General features: G+C 38.5%; 1 protein-coding gene across 3 annotated transcripts in view; it reads right to left on the minus strand.

Annotated features, from left to right (window-relative positions):
• The window catches only part of l1cama (L1 cell adhesion molecule, paralog a), a 49,952-nt gene extending 49,119 nt beyond the window's left edge, over window positions 1-833 (minus strand). For all 3 annotated transcript variants that reach the window (XM_039801661.1, XM_039801660.1, XM_039801657.1), the window contains exon 1: window positions 680-833. The gene's annotated coding sequence lies outside the window, so the exon portion shown is untranslated. The remainder of the gene's footprint in view (window positions 1-679) is intronic.
• Window positions 834-6,000: the final 5,167 nt, after the last annotated feature.

A 6,000-nucleotide genomic window follows, 5' to 3' on the forward strand; every position in this document is an offset into this window, starting at 1 on the left:
TTCTATAAATACAAATACAAACTTTAGACATAAAATAATAACACATTGTAAAATGATCTGTAATCAGGCCAATTAAGTGTTCAGTCAGGCGGATTCAATGGCACACACCACTGCTGTATATTCAATATTAATGTCAGAGGAGACCCTGTTGCATGCAATGTACTGAATGTTCAAGCGCCGAGATTATACACAAAATCAAAAGAAAAAACCTTCCCTAAAAATATTCTGCACCAACAGGTTATCCGTGACACCTGGCTTCAATACTCAAAATGTCTTTTTACGGTTCAAAGTAATGCAGTGTTACAGTGTAGTATAATTCATTACAACCTCCACAATCACTGATATAAAGATGTGTTTTGAAATTCGTCTAATTATTATTTTTCAAACTAAGTGTGTTGAAATAGCTGTAATTTCATAGTTTTCCTAAACATCAACACAACTGATGGGAATAGGACAAATTCTAAAAAGAGGAGACGTTTAAAAAAAATAGAGCTTTTAAAGTGATTTACATGAACCAGACTGTCATCTTTTACAGTCAGTGGTAGATGAGGAAAAGGTGCGATTTCATAAAAAGCCACCTCCACCTAACAGCCTAATGAATCGGTTCAGCAGCTTTCTCCCCTGCTCTCATTCTGTTTAATGACAAACTGTTTGTCTCATCACAAAAATATCCTCTTACCTTCTCAGAGATGTTCCTTTCCTCTGGCAACTCCTTGCGTCTGTTTTTCCCCTCTTTTCCTTATCTACTTGTGCCTTTTCTTCCTCTTCTCTATGAAATTGATTGTGCCACTCTCCTCTCTGCTAATGCTGCAGTGATAGAAAAACACACCCTCATTCGGCCGCTCTCTCTCCCTCCCTGACTCTCATTGGCTGCCTGTTAGAGGTGACATCACCCTTCTTCTTTGCCTGCCTCCATCCCTCCTTCTCTGTTCCCTCCCTCACTCTCTCGTCACCTCACTCTGTCTATTCTGACTATTCCTTTATTGTACCCCCCTCCCCTCCTCTTTTCTGTCCTCTATCTATTCCCTCTGTCCTCTTCTTCCTCCCTGTAAACAGTCTGAATTAGTACTGTAGGTCCTGCTCTTAGAATTTTTGCTCTTATATTCAGCCATGCAGTGTCAAGCATAACAATACATACTGTACATCAGCATAGAGCACATAGCCTATGGCCATCCAGCACTTCATCTCCCTTCCCCTCATGCACCAATCCTGGAGCTAACAGAAAAGGTGAAATAATGACTGTAGGAGGTTTTGTGTTGGTAATCTCTATGCTCCACTGGGCTCAACTTCCATAAGCTCTTTTAATTCATTCTGCCACTAAGACATTGACTGGGCTTCAGTTCATTATAATGTAATCAAAGGCATGACTGGGATGAATGTTACGTAACGATGGTGAATAAAAATATGTCAGGAATTACTGCCGTCTCTTATCCGAGTCTGGAGGCTGGGTCGACGAGATGCATGATTTCAGGGTAATAAATGGCTGTGCAATCCTGGGGTTTGACTGGCTGTTCTGACAAGATAAATGTCATCAAGTGACTGTGATCCAGCCTGCACGATGATAGAGATCTACAGTGGTTTTGGTTTACATGCTTGTACCTCTTTGCATCTTGATTACTGTGAATTTATGTGCCAGTCAGTTGGCCTTATTTCCCCTCCAGCTCATATAAAATACAAAAGTAAATCTTCTTCTACTTGCTTTTAAAGCAATGCATGGACAGGCACCAGTTTATATTTTAAACCTCTCTATTCAACCTCCAAAACCCTTTAGATCGTATAACAATTACTCTTTTCAATTCCACGCTCTGAGTTAAAATAATCTTTTCCCACTGCTGCCTGCAGACTGTTGAACAGTTTACCGCTCTCTGTTATGAGGACTTTGACATATATTTCAAATAGTGTCTTAAGATTACTCTTTTTTTACTTGTCTTTACTTAGACCATGCACAAAAACATTCATATAAAGCAAATAAATTATATTTGTACCATATTTAACTACTAAGTTAAGTTGATACAAACATTGCAAACACAATAAATCCTAACTGTAGTGCTTTTCAGTTTACACAGGTGCTGTTGTGACTACATGATTGCTTTTATTCTGTCTTTCTGTTCACTATGTTTTTTGTTATTTTATTAGCCACACTAGTGCTGTGGCTCTCTGGATGGCAATGTCGGCCTGTCAGGATCAATTAAATTTGGTGATAAATCCTACTGACTTTGATGACCCCCTGACTTTTCCTATAGTGCCACCGTGAGGTTGACACTTCCCCTCAGGATCAATTAACTTTGGTGAGCCTCTGATTTTTCACCTAGCACCGTCATCAGGTCATCATTTTAGTTTTCCGATACTTTGCTTATTGACCAAAATACCTGCATGACCTAATGACGCTCCCACCCAACTCAGCCGTACTTTGTCTTTAGTGCTAATAAGCTAATGTTAGCATACTAACAAGCTACAGTAAGATGGTGAAAAAGGTCAACATTATACCTGCTAATCATCAGCATGTTAGTGTAGGAGAATGACTTGTTGAAATTCAGACATTGAACCTCTAGGTGTTGCATCACCTTTGTTATTATGAACTATGTAATTTATGTAATTTTTAATTGTATATGTGTAAAGGTTTGTGTAAACTTGCAAGATTTAGATTATCATCAAAAAACAGCATATTCTCCATTGGAAAATGTTTTTTATACAGGCTACAAAAGTATTATTATAGTTTATAACGTTTAACGTATTAAGGTTATTTCTCCTAAGGTTTACCCTAGGTTTTGTTGGAGAATGACTTGTTGTTCAGGAAAGAACTGATTTCATAATTCTGGAATGTTCAGCTGGGTTCCAAAAACAGGACGTGCAGGTCCAATAAGAGGAGAGAAAGTTTACTACAGTCCACAAGAGGAGTGTGGCCAGATGAGATCAGATGTCGTACTGTACCTAATGTATAAAGTACTGCGTGCTATTAGAATGTCTTCAGTCATATTCTGCAGAGTAAACTCAGGAGCTTTTGTTTTAAATAAAGGTCCTTAATTATATCCCCATCTTGGTCTCCTTGAATAATTCATTAAGTAAGTCGTAGATAGAGACATCCACAACATTAGCATTGCCATTACGAGCATGTTAGCACCAAAAGCATGCTCTTGGGGGGGATTGTTGGGTTTCTACAAATTGTAGAGTGTGGTCTAGAAATACTCCAGCTGTATCCTGTATCTGTGTCCTGAGATTACTTCTGTTATGATGTGACACTCTAAATAAAATGTAATTGAATGTTAGCATGTCGAGAATAGAAGTCATCACCACTGTGCCTAAGTACAGCCTCACAGAGCCGCTAGCATGGCTGTAGAGTCTTAGTCTTGCAAGAATATATCAAATTATTCATTTTTATTTTAATCATCTTATTGAATTTTTTATGTCATTTTGTGTAGAGCAATTTGAACAATCTGATTTTCAAATTGTACTAGACTTCAGTTAAATTATACTCACTCTGTTTGAGATTTGGCAAAGCTGACCCCTCCAAGAAATACACAAACACTGAAATACAAATGAGTTTTGATCTGTGCCTGAAACAAGAGAAGAGAAAGAAAGAAAAAGGTTGAGGCGAGAAACAAACCGACATAAGGACACACATACACACTCATTCCAAACTTGTTCCTAAAAATAAAGTACTCGCAATAGTTCAGGTAATTGGGGCAGCACCATGTCCAGTCAGAAAACACTATTCCCACTGAGCTGCTGTAGTTTTTCTTTGTGCCTTTCCAACCTAAGAGTTGCCACCATCTGCCACTGGTGCCCGAGGATATGCCAGGCACAAAGACAAAAGCTTCCACGGGAGAAGACAGCATGGGAATAATGATTGATGACGCCAGTTTAGATAGGTGAGAACCTCTGCCATAATCCTCATGAGTGGCTGGATGGCTGAAGAAAGGCTGGGAGTTCAGGGTCAAAACCGTGGCTGGATGAATGCCACGAGACAAGAATTGGATATAAGATTGGAGAAGAACATGGGGTGGACATAACAATCTGGAATCACATACATTGTGATTTTGAACACAATAAAGAAGTTAGTTCAAGTTTTGTAACATTTTAAGGCAAACCCTGAAGAGTCAGGAATGAAAAGAAAGGTGTTTTTTAATATAAGGAAGGCAGGCGAACTAGTTGATTAAGTGAGTAGAACTAGATTTTAAGCAAAAGAAAAAAATCCATCCATCTCATGTTTTATTGTTATATGATGATAAAGGACAACATTTTTTGGTAGAATGTTTTTGATTTCTGATGAGCTCTTTTGTGTGAATGCTTATAAAACAAACCCAAACTGAGTTTTTGGAAGGAAACTTTTGTGGTGTTTTGTGGTTTTTTGTTTGCAATGTTATGTAAGAAGCTATGTTCATGTCTGAAAAAGGTTTTATCACTGCAACAGTACTTTTTGGTGTATTGTGGGAACACTCAGCTAACTAACTAACTAACTAACTAACTAAGGCAACATAACATAAAGGTGATTTTACCATGCTATTACTGGATTGTACTTTATCTACAGGAAGTTATTAGGCCTAATGGTCAATGGGATTCGGAACCACTGTCTGAGTCATTTCATCTCCAAAGCCTCTGTTCAGACCAAGCAATTTAAACATAAACCAACACTGTAGTATTTATAAGGCAAGATAGAGGAAAATTAGCGTCCAGCTTGTAGGATAACTCACTTAGACCAATCAATAGAGATAATGTCTCTCCTGTCTTTCGTCATAGCCATAGTTTCTTGTTAAAGAGATACTCAAACAGGAGAGTAAACCCACCTCGCTGACCTCTGAATTCTCTGAGAGGAGACATTTACCCCAGCTGTCACTCCCTCATACAGTAGCTACTGGCCAGGCCTTCACTCAAAACCATTCATCTGTGAGAGACTTCTTCCTTGCCCTTGCAAAATCTCTTTGCTTATTTTCGTTCCTCCCGACTGGACTGTGGGTGAGTCAGCTGGCAGACTGGCGGGAGAGATGGAATGAAATATGAGGAGGAAGATGGGAGTGTAGAGCGAGAGAGAGAGAGAGAGAGGGAGAAAGGGAGAAGGGAAGGATATGAATGAACAACTTAAAAGTCCAGAGCTGCAGGAAAAACAGTTGCTGTCAGCAAAAGAAAAAGAGACAGAGAGAGAGAGAGAGAGAGAGAGAGAGAGAGAGAGAGAGAGAGAGAGAGAGAGAGAGAGAGAGAGAGAGAGAGAGAGAAAGTCCATCAGCTTAAAAAGCAAGGAGGCAATTTAGTAAATGGCTGCGGTATGGGTGGGGAGGTTCAGAGAGAGGGAGTGAAAGAAGTACTGAGATAGAGAGAGCACAACATATTGAAGCAGAAAGGGACAAGGATACTGTGTCATAGAGAAAGGTGTGGTGGAAACATAAATATATACAGACAGGTGTTTAAAAAAGCTACAAAAACTGGCATTATTATCATGTCTTCAAGGGCTCATTGGATCTCTGGAAAAAGAAATATTAGCTAAAAGCCCTTTAGTCCGGGAAAATCTGCCTTTATGGACATGATTTTAAGGTTAAAAAGCGGTGTAAAAGAGACATTATCTTTACTGTGTGTAATGTAACAGTAAAGAAATGGGAATTTTAAGCAGATGGAAAACACAAAATGGAAAACACAAAAGAAAGCTGATTGGACACAGTTGGCTAAATAAAAAAAGATTCTTTCTTCTAATTGACTAGTTGGACAGAGAAGAGATATACCATCAAACAAACAAAACACACAAAGCACAACAAAAATGGAGAAAGATAAATAGACATGACCTTTAAGTCAGTCCACCTCTCTCTTCAATATTCCGTCCAACATGTTTTTAAATAAAAAATCCAACCCATTTATAGGACTGCTATAGATTATCAAGACCCACTCTCCAAACACCTGTTTTACTTTAGAGTTTTGACCAATTAAATTAAGACCAGCTTTATTATTCATCTGTTTAGAGGTTGTAAGTACAACAACTTTAAGGTTGAGAAAGGGGCAAATATTAATCAGATG

Source organism: Perca fluviatilis, chromosome 5 (assembly GCF_010015445.1).
Source record: "Perca fluviatilis chromosome 5, GENO_Pfluv_1.0, whole genome shotgun sequence".
Classification (NCBI taxonomy): domain Eukaryota; kingdom Metazoa; phylum Chordata; class Actinopteri; order Perciformes; family Percidae; genus Perca; species Perca fluviatilis.